Source organism: Leguminivora glycinivorella, chromosome 7, assembly GCF_023078275.1.
Source record: "Leguminivora glycinivorella isolate SPB_JAAS2020 chromosome 7, LegGlyc_1.1, whole genome shotgun sequence".
NCBI lineage: Eukaryota > Metazoa > Arthropoda > Insecta > Lepidoptera > Tortricidae > Leguminivora > Leguminivora glycinivorella.
This window is the reverse complement of record NC_062977.1, coordinates 21,636,895-21,654,887: the sequence shown is the minus strand read 5'-3', so window position 1 is coordinate 21,654,887 and position 17,993 is coordinate 21,636,895.

The window sequence follows — 17,993 nt, the reverse complement described above, 5'->3', positions numbered from 1 at the left end:
GTATTCTATCTATCTATCTAACGTCACTGACATAGTTCTACAGTGGCCTAGGGTTCCAATTTGTTGACTGTACTTTCTATATTTATAAGGTGAAATAGTTGATATCCAATTATACACCGGTAGCCGAGCCGGGAATCGAACCCGGATTTTCATACGCGGCTAATCCTACCGACTGCGCCATGTTCTTGATTTATTTTTCTTCAATAAAACTATTGATGCGGTCTTCAATGGTGTACTTATTATTGAAATAACTTAGTTATACCCTTAAATGCATAGTGATGTATATATGCATCATGCACTTTTGACTCTATTGACAACATGTAAAAATTCAAATTTGAAATCTTTGTTAAGGTCATGCATTTATGGGTTAAACTTAATTAAAAAAACAAATTAGTCTTAAGGCGGATACCATTCTACTACAGCCTTTTGTCACAGTATAATAAAGAGTACTATCGTACAGTATGGCCACTCCCGTTCCCCGCTGAAAGTGCCGCCCACCCCCTCTCGGTTACCTCACAGTTACTGCCTGTCAAAAACGCGAACAATCGGCCTGTCCTATTTCACTCATACAAACATAGTACGCGTTCACCTACACGAGCTTAGACTGTGTGCTATGAACGCGTCTCTTTCATATATTTGATAGCCAGTGTGCGAGCGGCCGGGTGGTCTATAAAGTAACGATGCTGGCCGCGTAAGCTGAAGACCCGGATTCGATCCCGGCTGGGCCACCGATGGACTTGGTTGCTTTTTCTCTCGTACTGAAAAATGTGATCAAAATAAATCATTGTTCCCAAAGTTGGATTCAGTAAAGTTATTTCCAGTTGCTATAGTTTAGATTTAAATCAAAGTACTCGCAAGACACTTGGACTAGCCAAAATTATGTAATTAATTATTGTTTTAATGAAAGTATTGTCTATATATTGTATGTTTATGTAGTTCAAATTTAATTGCACGAAATAATGGATTATTTTTGTAATTTTTGCATGCTCAGTTGTGAGTAGAGTACACTGTACCACTGATTGTATGTTACCATCTATGCACCCACTGTATTCTGGCAAATAAATACTTTGTATCTTGGGTCAAGACATCTCTGTATGTAGGTCGAGCAAACCTTTGCAAGGATCTGTGATCGACATCGCGTGTCTCGTGGATACATACCGCCTTTACAATGTTCTATTTGAACCATATAACCTTCGAATAAGGTCCAATATTTAATTTACTCGTAGCAGTAGGCAGGCACGAGGCATCAATTCAACTTGGGCTGTAATGCGATGAAATTAGGTTTATATGTAACGAAATAGCGGGTGTGAGTTCGAAGCACATTGAAGATTGTTTACCTTTGGAAAAGCGCTTTTCATTTCTTAACTTTCGGAAGTTAATCCATATAAAAAAGGAATAAGTATTATCCATACTATATATATATATATATATATATATATATATATATATATATATATATATATATATATATATATATATATATATATATAATATTATAAATGGGAAAGTGTGTGAGTCTGTTTGTTTGTCCGTCTTTCACGGCAAAATGGAGCGACGAATTGACGTGATTTTTTAAGTGGAGATATTTGAAGGGATGGAGAGTGACATAGGCTACTTTTTCTCTTTCTAGCGCGAGCGAAGCCGCGGGCAAAAGCTAGTTAACATATATTACTTTAATTTGTGGCCCAAATTTTTCATATAAATTCCGAAAAACTGCCTGATAGGTACATCATATTTACCGGCCGCCGTGGTAAGACCTAGGTTTTATCGTGGTTTTACCATATTAAAGTCGGTAAAATCCCGAACAACAAATATCTCTTACATCGGGGAATATTAACGCAATGTCGCAGTTGGTCCTAAGTATAAAATAATGCCTTATTTGGTATGATTCATTCACCTAGGCAATGGCACACCTCGGACACTAGCGATCAAATGAAAGAGGCGCGTTCCTAGCACACAGTCTAAGCTCGTGTAGGTGAACGCGTACTATGCTTGTATGAGTGAAATATGACAGGCCGACTGTTCGCATTTTTGACAGGCGGTAACTGTGAGGTAACCAAGAGGGGGTGGGCGGCACTTTCAGCGGGGAGCTGGAGTGGCCATACTGTACGATAGTACTCTTTATTATACTGTGGCAATGGCTAAGGGCTGGAAAAACACCGTGACCTGAGAAATGTCATTCTTCATCGGTAACGATGGATCATTATAGAAATGTCAGGGCGATGAGTGGTCGCCAAGGTCAAGGGTTTCCTTCAATTATTTTTGTTATTGCGACTTACAAAAGAAGTTGATTATGAGTGTACACAAGTACTTATAAAAAAACTAGCTTTTGTCCGCGGCTTCGCTCGCGTTAGAAAGATACAAAAAGTAGCCTATGTCACTCTCCATCCCTTCAACTATCTCCACTTGAAAAATCACGACAATTCGTCGCTTCGTTTTGCCGTGAAGGACGGACAAACAAACAGACACACACACTTTCCCATTTACAATATTAGTATGGATATGCATATGCATAATGTAAATGCGTAAAGTTATCGAAACCTTGAAGAAAAGTTTAAATACTTTAAATACTGTCGACAATTTTACAGGAAATAAAGGAAACTTTAATTGAACGGGTTACAAATGTATAAAACATTATAAAGTCCGAAAATTCTCGCTCTGAAAATTTTTCAATCTGACAACATAACAATGGTGTTATGTTCTGTACCTACATAATAGGCTAGTTTCCTACTAATCAGAACTGTCAAAACGATTTGCTAATATGGAATTACTATGAAATACTGAGGAGTGACGTCACGGTCAATTCATTTACTTTATATATCTTTCTCTTTGACTTATTAAATGGAAATTATGTTTAAACATCACTAGTGTCCATGTTTTTCTTATAATTATGTAGTGCTTTATTTCGTGCACTGCATAAAATATTTTATTTTAACTATAGGAAACTAGCCTATTACAATGTATATGTAGGTATAAAGAAAATCCTATTTCAACAAGCTGGTATCGAAATATAAATTGGATGTTTTGATAAAATTTGGCAGCCTAGAACAGGTTTACAAGTTCGTAGACACTAGACGTTTATAGACGTCTTCCTAACTTCTTTTATACCTAAGGTTTCCTCCCGCGGACGCTCCGGCTGTGGAATGAGCTCTCTGTCGAGGTATTTCGGATGAACTACGGTATGGGGTTCTTCAAAAAAGGAGTAGGTATACAAGTTTCTAATGGGTCAAGTACGCGCATGTGACACCCCTTAAGTTGCAGGCGTCCATAGGTTTCGGTGACCGCTTTCCATCAGGCGGACCGTATACCTGTTTGCCACCGACGTGGTAAAAAAAAAAGTCTAGAAAACCTCAAGGCTCCGAAGACTTGAGCCTTCACCGCTCTAATTGGAGTTATTATAGAAATAACTCGATGAATCTCCAAGGTCAAGTGTGTTTTCTTCAATTGCTCCTGTTATTTTCACATATATTATTCACAAACTTGCGGCTAAGGTATTTGTCAAAGCAAAGTACAGTCAGGTACAAAGATAAATACACAAATCATTGTCATTTTCTTGACAGTATTTTTACACACTACACCTACTACATAAACAGTCTCCATTTTAACGTTTTCCCGGTTACTAAATCAGCTACTACTACTACAATAAACAGTATGAATATAAATTGTCTCAATATATATGTAGTTAAAAATATACGGAGACAGTCAACACATACCTACAACTAAATATACTGGTATTTTTTCCTAAACTCACACGGAATGCCTACAATATTTTCGTAATATCCGTTTATTTAGTATTTTATTTTTACCTAACAACACTATTTTTGTCACTAGCCTTCACATCAACTAAAATAATATTTCAGGAATTTAAAATCAAAAATGTTTATAAAAGACACACACTTTAATAAAACTTTTTAAACACCAAACTTGAGCAATATGAATATCTTCGTATACATTTGAATAATAACAAAATAAAGGACACTTTTTCACTTAAATTGCTTCTGCGTAATCACATAGAAAACACGTAAATAAACTCTCTTATACACTAATTAAAACCAGCTGTTCTCTTTCTTCATTTTGTCCCGGTACCTTCCTTTCATCTCGAGGTTTTGGAAAATCTCGGATAACTTATTTAGTTTTTCTACAGGACTTTGAGGTAATCGCTCCAATCTACATGACTTGTCTTCGTTCTGACATAAATTAAACGTTTGTCTTTCTCGCAAACACAATAGCTTCCCTGTCTCGGGTAGGGATGATAGCTTAGCCACTTGCATAGCTGCATTTTTAAACCTAGTTTTAGGAGACACTTGCTCACTGTCATCCAATCTGTAGGTTTCCGGCGTCCGCTTCGAACTCGACTCCAAATACACCGGCTCTAACACATCGTACGTATTTTCTCTTAACAAATGAGGTTTTTCTTCAAACGTATCCTCTCTTCTTAGCTTTTTATCATGGAACGTATTCTCTCTTAATAACTTCTCAGGTTGTTTGAAGCCGTGGATCCTTAGAGGTGTTAAAGGGTTGAGTAATCTCACTGGTTTATCAGGTTCCTTCTTCAGATCGAAAACTATGACTTTAGTTTTGGTTCTCTCCTTCTGTCCAATGTCGGGTAGGGGTCTGAAGGGGGAGAGGGTAGGTTTGATATCGTTGTCGATCATTCTGTTTTGGGCTGTTCTGTTGGGCCTGGTGCGTAGTTTCCTAGGCGCGTAGATGGTGGTGAGCGCGCGCGTTTTGTGCGGGTCGAGCGGCGCGAGCGGGGCGGGCAGCATGGGACGAGTGGCGGCCCGCGCGGGCGGCCGGCGACTCCGAGCGCCCTTGGGTGGCGTGGCGAGAACACCACACAATTATTGGAAAATTTTAGGAGCGGATTGACATTGACGGACACTTTCTTTTTATTAATGACGTGGCCAGTTAATGAAATTGATTGATGCATAGTGACGGACACTACAATTAAGTTATTAATACATATTTTATTAAGTTTAGAGGTTAAATAATAATAAAGACATATTTTAAATCCTTTCACTCTTTGCCACATCCATTGACATGTTTCAAGGACTTTAAAATTTTGAAAAGTACGTACTTCTTTGGTTTTTTAAGGAAGTAAAATAGTCTTAGGATTATCTTAGGGTTATCGGCACCTCTCGTTGTCGTTCCTTTTAAAATAAAGACTGTATCGTTAAGTATGAAGACAACTTTGAGTAGCCGTATTTATTTGCTATTATATTTTTTTCTTATAACAAGCCATTCTTAATAAGCACATAATAAGGTACACATTTTGTCCTAAGACGTAAAGCATATGGTTTAGACAGTATTGACTTAATCCTCCCGTTTACGATTCCGGACAAATGCTACTAGAAAATTTACAAAGTGCGTAAAAGACGATACGATTGCGAAAAAAAATTGTATGGTGCGAACCTCAACGACACATGATCCACAAAGCAGAATATCTGGACATAGTCTAGCCACAGTTATTTAAAAAAAAACTAGTTCAGGATCTGTGTATGGCGGCCATTTAGAGAATGTGGCATGGTGCTTACTCTAACTCCGACTTTGATGTCGAATTTGACTATCATACATTGTTTATATCGATCTGGTTTAAGCACTGTTCAAACACCATGAATGTCAATTAGACTTTGGCCTATGGCTAATTTTTTTATCTGTTTCTCTCATCCTGCTAGCATCAAAAATTTACGGCAATCCGGAACGTTGCTCAAAATTGCGTTTTTTTAAATTATATAAATTTGCCGCATTTATTCTACAAGTACCCAATTGGAAAAACCATGAAGAAGACTCTTAAAGAATATATTTTGGCAGCATATTAACCTTTGTTTGTTGAAATCGTACAAAGAGTCATTGAAATATTCTCAAATTAAGCCAGATAGGGGTTGTCCGAAATTTATTTGCTAGACCTTAATGAAAGTACCATAAAGTCCCTAAAATAAAAAAAATATCAGACCTTCTTATATCAAATAGTACTTACCAATACCTTGAGATCATACTCTCGGAACATAATAATACAAAATTATGCACATGTCAACATTTAGACGAGGTTTGTTTTGTCCTTATACTTAACGATACACTTATTCATAAATGGTTTTATGCTCCGAAGGAATATACCTACATACATATGAGTATCCCCTAGGCACCCCTAAGCTTGCCCTAAGCATAATCCATACTTAATATTATAAATGGGAAAGTGTGTGTGTCTGTTTGTTTGTCCGTCTTTCACGGCAAAACGGAGCGACTAATTGACGCGATTTTTTGAGTGGAGATAGTTGAAGGGATGGAAAGCGACATAGGTTACTTTTTGTCTCTTTCTAACGCGAGCGAAACCGCGGGAAAAATCTAGTACTTAGTATATGTATACTTGGCTAGAGAAGGTTGTACATAAACAATTTAACCACAACGAACGAACGAAGAACGTTGTACATAAAACCACAATTACCAATAACTGCTAGTATAAAACAGCCATTAGTACCGATGCGCATATATACCTGTCACACGGCATATGTGATACCATAAATTACCAAACGTAGTAACCACCTATAGACAATGTTCTTACAAAACATTATCCGATGGTGACCAATGTTATTAGACCCCTGAATTGTTACATCATACAGCATCTGGCTTTCTTCTTCTTTGTTAGGGGCTAAGTAAGGCTTCTTAGCGCTTTATGTGTTACTGCGACCATTACTGATCTTATTGTGATCGCCACCTACTACAACTCTCGATCAAGTCCTACAAATTCGAAGATTTGTAGTATATTTTTGAAATCCAGATACCTCACATCCTCTGGGTGTATTTGGTAGCTGATAGGAGAAAAAAAATTGTCCCAAGATTTCCATACATTTTTCAAATGTTCCGTTACCGCCATACAAAATGTATGAAAAAATGGTAACGGAATTAGAAAAAAACCTTGGAACACTTTTTTTCTCCTATTAGGATTGAAAGGGCTCGCGATTCTGAGTGGAAACACATAAAAATTTCCAAATCCAACAAAAAGTGGGGTGGACAACTTTGAAAAAAATGGCCCATAACTACTATACGATGCCGCGAGGGTCACCGTTTGCATTTGTGGCTAAAGCACGTAAATAAGTTCGCCAATCGTAGACGTGTGTTAGTTCTTTTTTCCCATTATCCGATCCGATATCGGATGTTGGAAGTGTATTACTACTACTAATACTAAAAAGAGGCCAAGATGGCGTATCTGTTCCCTTTTCACATGATCGATATCGGATGTTGGAAGGACTTCAATCGGCGCCGACATCCGATATCGGATCGCATAATGTGAAACGCACTTACAGCCTGACCAAAAAGAATAGAAATTAAAAATTGGCAACATTATAGAGTTATCTCTTTCAAATCAATATGTGTGAGAAAACGGGACGACACTTTTTACTTTCTACTCTTTTTGATCAGACTGTATAAATTACTACGTTTTACGTCCACTTTCCCGGTGCGTTTCTGTCCTACAAGAAAACATTTTCATCTATCGTTTGTAATCTTCATCGCTCAACAATATTGTATCAATATTTTAGATTTGTAATAATATGTTTGAGTTTTAAAAAACACATGTTTTGATGAGTTAGATTATTCTTTTGACTACAAGGTTTGTGATTATAATTCAACGGCGACTTTAGATTTGTAAAAAATCATTCTTAAGATGCATCCAAACATGCAGGAATTTAACGAATATTAGTGATCTATATCTAGAGAAAAAAAAAATCGACAACGTGTTTATAACATTTACAAAATCCATTTATTGTTTAATAGCTTTTGCTCGCGGCTTCGATCGCATTAGAAAGATACACAAAGTAGCAAATGTCACTCTCCATCCCTTCAACTATTTCCACTTAACAAATCATGACAATTCGGCGCTCCGTTTTGCCGTGAAGGACGGACAAACAAACAGACACACACACTTTCCCATTTATAATATTAGTATGGATTTTTACCTACATGGCGCAGTCGGTAGGACCCTTTGCCAGCTCTCTCAAAGGTATTCATGCGGTACATATAATTGTTAAGAATTTATTACTACTACACTGAACTATCAACTCTTCAAGCAATACAACACAAACAGTTACTACCTTTGGTAGCTGCGATAGCCAGCGGCCAGTCATCATGCCAGCATCGATCCACTGACCTTCACGGCGGGTCAAATATGGACTAACAACTAACACTCGCCACTGACCAGATATGACTCATACGCCTTTGTGATAAGTTACACAGCAGTGCAGTTGGCAGTTTGGACGATGGGACAGAACTGTTGAACCTGTATTGATTGGTTTAAACTGTTGTCTGCGTCGTTTAGTTCCTTAGCCTTTGTAATGGTGTGTAAGTTTAATGATATTTTGTAATGGTGTCCAGCAGGGCTAGCACACGATTGGAGCCACAGTTTATCACCGCAACATAGATCTTTTTTTTTCTAATTGTATATGACGTAAGGACGAGATAATCTCCCACCAATCATATGCTAGCCCTGCTGGTTTGTAGATTCTGGAAGCACTCGGGTACGTGGAATCGCTACTCTAAAAGAGTTACATTGAATAGACGCAATTTATTATTTGTATGTCTTTCCCATCACGGAGCAATGGTGTTCCGGACCTTTGGGAGGCGTGCGCGGGGCCGAAGCCAGCGCGTAGAGACCCTTTTGACACTTTAATGAAATGTAAGGGGTACACCGAGCGGGTGTTGCCTTTACCCGTATCATGGGACACACGCAGAGGCAACACCCGCCAGGGTGTAAGGACTATTTGAGAGTTAATGGAACCTAAAATGAACTGGGCTATTGGATGAAAGTGATGGACTAAATACTGGGCTATGGGATAAAAACCGGACGCCTGCCTAATAAAACGGTATCAAATTTTATTTCTGGCAGACGGTGACTCGAATAGACGAAATTTATTATTACGTTCATAACAGCAGATAAAGTACAACGGGGCAAATCTCGACTGGGGGGCCATTGTAACTAATCCATTTTTTCCATTAAGTATTTACACTATGATGTTGAGTTCTACATCTGTCCACTGAATACGCCTACCATATATAACTGGTGGACACTCTATTTAATAATGCAAACATTGTAAAAACATGAAAAAAATGGACCAGTTACATTTGACCCCCAGTCGAGATTTGCCCCGCTGTACCTTATCTACATACTTATTAAAAATGCATAGTGGTTTACATATATGTGCCTGGACTAGGATTCTTTAGACAAAAATCACTGCATATGAAACCCATAAGAATTCGATAAATGATAAGCAGGTAAGCGATTTTGGTTTGTTTTATCATCGTCCATGTTGCGCTATCCTGGCATTTGCCGGCCTATTAAAGCCTGGGGTCCGCTTTGCCATCTAATTCCAAGAATAGTCGTAAACACTAGTTTTTTTCTTACATCATAACGATTTGTCTTGAACGCTATTAATTACCTACTCCTCTCCTCTATCGTACAAAAAATAAATTTTGATAAATGTTAGGAACATGTGTACTTCTGAATGTCAATCAATCGATTTAATTCTGGGAACCACACCATACCTGGCGTTTATTATATCAATCAACCATTATAGCCAATCAGTCTAGCTATATCGCAGCTACACAAGTATAATAACAGATCAATTGGAACTTTGCAAATTATGTGAATGCAAGATGGCGTCATGAACTTGACTTTGCTTGATGATAATAAACGCCATTGAGTAACTCAAATATCAAATGAAGCGATCGTCAACTCTTGAGAACATTACGTAATCCATTATCCATACCAATATAAATGGGAAAGTGTGTGTGTCTGTTTGTTTGTCCGTCTTTCACGGCAAGACGGAGCGACGGATTGATGTGATTTTTTTAAGTAGAGATATAGTAGGGGGAAATTAGCTAAAATTACCGCATAATTAATGGAAGGTTTTTTTTAATTGAAATATGTACGTTATAGACCGAAGTTATTTTTCATCAACCCTCCCCACTCTTCCCTCCTCTGCGTCACCCCTCTACCCTCCCTTAAAGTGCCGAAAATGCGGTTTTTCTCGATTTCTGACAAAACTGTTGAAGATACAGAAAAAACGCGTAGGAACGAAGTAATCCTTAATAAATTTACTACAAATCATTCATTAACACTTTGGTTCTAGCACTTATAGTTTACGCGTGATCCGGCGCGAAAGTTGGTCCTTTACTGCAATTTTCTTTAGTGAATGTTAAGTTTTCGCCCAAAATGCATACGAAATCGTCGAAATTTGTTTGATATAACTAAAATATTGTAACTCATGACTAAAATAAAATTAAGGGGGAAAAATCACTACCATGGGTGGAATTTCCAATATGTCTTGGAATTCCAGTAACTATTTAAGACGTAATATTTTCACGGTAGTAGTCGCTAGGAGTACCATTGATCTATATAGTGTATCTATGACTGGGGATGAGCTTTTGGTAGCTGTTGGTAGAGCCCTGGAGTATCAATCCAGTAGCCGTGAGTTCAAGTCCCACCCATGGTAGTGATTTTTCCCCCTGAAATTCATTTTCAGTTTATAATATTTTAGTAATATCAAACAGATTTCGTAAGCAATTTGGGAGAAAACTTAACATTAACTAAAGAAAATTGCAGCAAAGGACCAACTTTCGTGATGGATCACGCGAAACCTATAAGTGCTAGAACCAAAGTGTCAATGAACGATTTGTAGTAAATTTATCAAGGATTACTTTTTTCCTACACGCTTTTTCTGTATCTACAACGGTTTTGTCAGAAATCGCGAAAAACCGCATTTTCGGCTATTTAAGGGGGGAAGAGGGGTGACGCAGAGGGGGGAGGGATGGGGAGGGTTGATGAAAAATAACTTCGGCCTGTAATGTACATATCCCAATCAAAAAAATTCTTCCATTAATTATGCCAACATTTTCATACATAACTTTCCAGAAGCAACGGACTAATAGTTGAAGGGGTGGAGAGTAACATAGGCTACTTTTTGTCTCGTTCTATCCCCCCACTTCCCTAAAATGGAGGGTGGAAGTTTGTATGGAGCATTCCGCAATTTTCTAATTTTTCGCGACCGAAGCCGCGGGCAAGAAAGCTAGAATATGTCATAATCTTAATAGTTATTTGTTATACAAGGGGGCAAAGTTGTATTTTAACGCCGAGTGTGGAATTGAAAAACGACCAAGTGAAAGGATCCTATAGTTGAACCACGAGCGAAGCGAGTGGTTCGAGAATAGAATCCTGAACTTGCAAGTTTTTTAACACACGAGAAGTAAAATACATTTGCACCCGAGTATAACACAAAACTTTTCCCCTCACTAATAGCGAGGAAACTACAACGCAAAAAATGCGTTTATCACTGCTTCCAGTAGTTCCACAGGTGGTAAATCATCTTTATTACTAGATTCACCTACTTTTAACAATTTTAAAGCAGTTAATTTGACTTTATTCAACGTCAAATTACTTTACCCTCTAGTGGATAAAATGCGTTTTTACCCGCTGTTATTAAAGGACAAAACACGTGTTTCCGAGCTAGTGAGGGGAAAAGATAATGTTCTTAATAGCAACTTGCATGGGAATGTCCTCATGAAAATTTCCAGTAATTTACAGAATTCTGGAGAATGTTCTGCAATTTGAATAGTGCTAATAGTGTAAAGTCCCAAAAAGTTCGTAGACTTAAGCTTACATCGAAACCTTTTCAGGGACCTGTATAAACTGTCATACAGTTTGGCGAAAATACTATAATTAGAATAATACTGTGTAACCTTTTTTGAGTAAATAAAAAAAAACAAACGAAAAGGAGTGCCACGACATGGCCGCATTAAGATGCTTCCAGCGCTGATCTTCCGATGAGACCATAGACGTTTCAGTTCGGTGGCATTCTGTCCGTGCTGACCCTTGCCTACGAATCATTGTATGCTACGAATCATCTCGTAGCACTACGAGACGAGCGTAGCTTGACAAAGAGTGTTAGATTATTAATGATTAAACGAACTTACCTGAAGTGAAGTTCTATCATAATTATCCGAGTTGCTTCGTCGACTACCCATATAACCATAATCGGTCGCCGTTCCTACGCAAATCCTCCTATTTTGTGTACACACAGGTCTTCGGGTCTCAATGCTTAGTCGCAGTACGGTCGACGTTTAGTCGCGGCGACCCAAATGGGGACGATTGGTAACAGGCACAAATGGTCACAGAAGTGACAGAAGTGTGCACTACGCGTGCACACATTGTTACCGTTTGGCGACTACTTTCCCAAAATCATTCGTTCATTTCATTCTTTTCAAATGGCGACTGTCAGAGACGTCAAAGTAAAAAAGAAATAAAATCATTTGACATTAAAATGTAATGGCGTAAGAATTTGTTAAAGATAAATATTGTTTGCATTTGTAATATAATGTGGGCTAATTACCATGGCCAATTAAATTGCTCGAGTGATTTCATAAAATAAGTCTAAATTTATCAACGCGCCATCAATTTACCTCAGTTTAACCAGTAATAATATTATTGACTACTCGGTGTTTGCGTGTTATGTATATTGATTGGTGAAGTTTTAGTGCTCCGGTGCATATACTATACTGAAATAATAAAAATAATGCCTAGAAAACCAATAAAGTTGTTAAAATATGGATTAAGACGGTAATATTCCATGTAAAAAACAGTCGCCAAACGGTCACCAAACGGTCGACAAACGGTCGCAAAATGGTCGCAGCGTACACGCGTGACCGAAAGCAGTGAATATTTATTGGCTTCTTGTATTAATTTTTTCCAGGTATCCTCAAACTTTATAAACAATTAAATATGCCGTCGTACTCAGTTGCCCTCACTAAAGAAGATTAAAAAAAATTGTAACGTGCGTACCGAGCTGCTGGGTTGTAAAGGATCGGGGATCATATTATTATGGTCTTCTATAGAGCAACTAGTATTTTGCGGCATTTCACAATTGACACTTGTTGAAGTAGTCGTCATTAATATTACTATCAACATTAATTTCAGCGATCTGTACTTCTTTTGTCAAGATTTTTGTATAGATAAGTGTCTACAAATTTGTAATGTTAAAGAGACATAAATAAAACGTAGTAGAGTAAATAATGTGTTTTTTTGTAACCCAAACAAAATACTTGTAGATACGAGTGCGGAAAAGAGGAAAATCGATACAAGTAGCGATAAATTAATACACGAACGAAGGGAGTGTTTTAAATCGACACGAGTTGTGAATGTCCTTTTCGCACGTGTATCGTACGACGATTTTCAGAAATCTAAGCTAAGAGTTTCGACCAGACAAGAAATGAATCATTGCTTGATTTGCTCGCACTACTGCGTTAAAAAAAGCAGCATCTGTACTGAAAAAAACTATCATTGCGCAACAGAAATTCTATTAATATCACAGTAAATACTCTATTTCATTTGATTCCTACTTTTATTGTGTAAAGCAACACTACACTTCATTTTTATCAATAAGAATTAAAAATTATATATTTAATACATTAAGTAACTATAAAGGGTCGTACGAAATCCTCGAAAAGTGCATTCGGCGTTTAACAAATGCTGCTCACATTTCTAAATTAAATGAAATAAATAAATGGAGTTATTATCTTAAAGAGTGTGTCTACAACTTTTGACTATTCAGAATCTCTAATTATTAAAGGTATAATAAATAAACCCACGCAAAGTTGACCTAAAATGAGAAAAACGTATGTCGCCGTTTAGTAAACTTTGTTAAAAAAATTCAATACTTTAGTTATAACATTAAGTGATTCTAAAAGCCAGATAAATGGACTAGAAGTTTTGAGGTTTTTTATATTTTTCCTCTCAAAGGCAACAAAGAAATTTTACCTTAAATTTAAACTATCGTAAAATTTCCATACATTCGCCATTGCTGTCAGAATTCTCCTTTCGATTAGATGCCGTGAGCGGCTCATCGGAGGCAGACGTGTCGCCGGTCGCTCCGCGTTGACAATTAAATTTGACAAATATTTTGACAGAAAATAGTGTACGTACACGAAAAACCATACCAGTGTAAAACTGTGCTCAAAATAAATAGGGTAAATCAAATATGTCAGGTGGAGATCCAATCTCATTTAAAATTTAAAGGTGCATGGCTTGTGCATAAAAAATAAATAAAAATATATCACATTATTAAAGAAAATAACGAACACAACCGAATGAGTATAAATGATTTCATTCTAGTTCGGTTAAATTGAAAAAAGTTTCATGTTTTGTTTTACTCATTGGAATACATTTTCATTACGCTGGTATTAACAGTACGTCATTTTAAAAATATATATGACAGTACCTACGTCAAATTTTGTCAACCAAACTTCACAGGTTGTATGTAAACAATTACAATTTAATTTATTCATACATATTCAGATACGTATTAATCGATTCTTACTTAGAATAGAAAAAAGGGAATGCGAGCGGGTATAGGTATAGTGCTTCTGGTTCAAATTTAATTGTGTATATAAAAAAATGACTCAATTTCATTAAAGATTTACTCTGTGCATACCACGAACACGTAACCGTAAGTTGAAAACAATAATAATTATAAATCACCTAAATACATCGTTGTTTACAAAGCGCTTGTTTTGAATGGCACTTCTCCACTCAACTAAACCAAATATTCATGGAACACCAGCTGGTGACCAGCATAAATGACTATGAACAGCCGTGCAAAAATATCTGATTTTCTATAGGGGGCTATAAGTATATGACGACATGTTCCCGGCAAAAATTTGTGATGCTCCGTGACCGGCAAAAACATCGTCTCTCTTTCTAGCGTCTCGCAAGCGTATAGCGTCGGGCCAACTGTATGGAAAAAGACGCCGCGTCAGCGCGGCTTAGCCATACAGTTGGCCCGACGCTACGATCGCAAGACGGTAGATGTGGGAGGGTCGTCCTTATCCGCATACTTACATATCTGATCGGGTCGCTTAAAAATATTTGATTCTTTATAAAAACCTAAATTACACTCTCACCCGCATAAATATCTATCCATTGTTAAAGCAAATATATATCTTACGGGCTAGAAATCATTAATATGTAATTAAAGTGCAATAATAAACCCTACCTGGTTGCCTTACAGCCGTAAATTGTATGAGTTGATTTGACAGTTCACGAAAACGGTATAGACTTGTGTCATTGGATATGTCTGTCTCATCTGTTCTTAAATTATGACAAGTAAACTTATTGCAAATCTAGTATCAGAAGCCTTTATAGGTACAAGCTTTTATTCAACTTGCCTTGTTAGTAGGTATGTTAGTTTGAGTCAAAACGTAGAAGCTAAATTTGACCCACTTTCCGGTTTCCAATTGAGCTGAAATTTTGCACACATATGTAAATCAAGTGACAATGCAATATTATGGTATCATGGAGCTAATCTGATGATGGAGCAGAAAGGTGATCATAGGAACTCTTTTATGAAACGTCGTATCCCCATTGAGTCAGGGGTTTTTAGAAATGTCTCGGAGAGCAATAAATATTTTTTTTGCAAAAAAAACTTATTATAAATTGGGAGGTGTAATTTTTTATTATCTCTTACATAGCATTAAGAAGAAAAATCGACCAAGAGCGCGTCAGTGTAGGGTTCCGTAGTTTCCGACATTTTACATAATGACAATTTAATAAATACCGTAATTTGGGGTGAAAAGGGTTCCGGGGGTATATAATGTTATTATATTTCTTGACATATTCCTTCTATTTTCCGCAATCAAAGTAGGAAAATAATATATTATGTTTTTTTTTAATTATTATTATTGGTATTTAGGACAACAGCCGTAAATATTCAACTTACATAGGTATTTTTACATAGTCTTAGGCCAATAACAGTTACCTGTTGAGTGAAAAGTATTATACACAATATGTTACTAAAAAAAAATGTGTTACATATTTAAAATTACAGTGAAAATGTGCAAGCCACACATTTTTATTTACAGTTTCATGTCTGTCAAAGTTGACGTTCAAATTTATTGGATTTTTACTCATTTTAATCGTTCATTATCCTTTTTTGAATGTGTATAGTATACACTTCTAAAGTTTATACTGTATAACAGAAAATCATAAGACATAATTTTCATTTTTATAATGGTTTTCATGAAGAAAGCGATACAACTGTGTTGGGGAATTTTTACGGGATGAATAAATATCCGCGGCCTGAGGGGTGAATGGGATCAGGAATGGGGGGAATCGGGTCGCAAAGGGGGTGAATAGGTTTACGAAGGGGCTGATTAGGGTCGGAAGAGGGGTGAATTGGGATGTGTGGTCAATGCTTGTCACATTGTATAAAATATATATAACTTACCTAAAGTGGTATTTTTATGAATGACCTCTCTGTATATGGACGCAATTTATACGTCAATGTATTGCTTCGTAGTTAGACTAGATACAAGAAATTAACACTTAGAAATGTTAATCACACTTCTGTCTACCTCCACGTTTCTACTTAAGTCCGCAAAAATCACCCATGGTTGCTATAATATAGACGGATTACTTTAAAATAAAAATCATAAGTATGAAACTATACAACTAGGGAAGAAATAAAAATATTTTATTGAATCATTTTTGATTTGTTCTTTTTCAAGTTTATATAAATAATAAATTTTCAATTCGCTCAAAGGTTGGAAGAGATCCCTTATAGGGATAAGTTCGCCTTTGTACATTATAACTATACTGTATTTTTATGTCCTAACTTGTTTTATGTACAATAAAGTGTTCACATACATACATATATTGAAATAGACATCATACACGAAAGAAAAAACGACAAGGCCCACGGTGGCTGAGCCGGGAATCGAACCCAGGTCTTCAGCTTATGCAGCTAACGTTATTACCACTAGGCCACCAGGCCAGGTTAAAAAAACCGGCCAAATGAGAATCTATTTTTGCACAATTGTAAAACTAAATTATTTTTACTAGTTACCTCCAAAATACCAAATAAAATTGGGCTACATACATAGTACACGTTTTCTGAAGATTTTGGGTTCATGGGGTCGGAACGGGTATATATAACTAACGTAATTTATAATGAATAGGGCCAAAACCGACTTTTGAACGTCGATAGCAGTTTTTTTATATGTGCCATACTAATTTTTTACACAAAAAATCTTCCGGCAGTGTGAATTTCGGTTTGTCTTTGAAAATATGTCGTTTTATTTAGTAATTTTCGCTCACCCTAACGTTGGAGTGAATAGGGTCGGGAAGGGGGTGAAAGGGTTGACTTTTTCGGATTGCGAACAAAATATGACCTGTCACGAGCGTATTATATTTATTTTACCAAAAAATAAGGATTTAATATGTTATGAGTGGTCGGTAATGAAATCTACACATATTATGATAACCCTTAACCAACCTTTATAGTTAGATGGTGCTCTGACGCGGTGAATAAGTAAGTATGGTCGTCGGCAGTGCGGATAACGTGTCAAAATATAAGCATAGTTTGTTGCTATTTTTCATGTTTAAATAAACTTCTAAACTAACGTAATGGGTATTAAAGTAAAAGATTCACAGTGAATATTAGGTTGCCAGAAATGTGTTTAGCTATACCATTGTATTGAATTTTGTATCATAAAGTCAAACTAGGTATTTACTACTAATGATTTACTCTGTGGGGTGTCTTTGATCACTTGCATGGGGTAACATTGACCATAATGACACATAGTTAATTATTGTCTGATTTTGTCACGGTACTTGTTGAGGCTGATAATTTGATCGCTTCATGTGATAAATATTGAAATAATTGCAAATAAAGTTGGTTTTTCGAAGATGTTAATTTTTATTCTTGGTCAAAGTAACCCCAAAATAGCGTTAAAGAGTTGTAATATTTGACTGCGAACTATTTTTTTTTTATCTTTTCTTGACATAAAATACTTTTGTAGGGATTACATTCGATTATCATTAAAAAAAATATATATTGTATCAAAGTAACCCCAATGTCAGTTTATGTTTGATCATATCGTTTTTTTCTGCGTACATTATTTTATTTATTTATTCCTTATTGCACATAAAAAAAAATGGTGGACATAATGCCTTA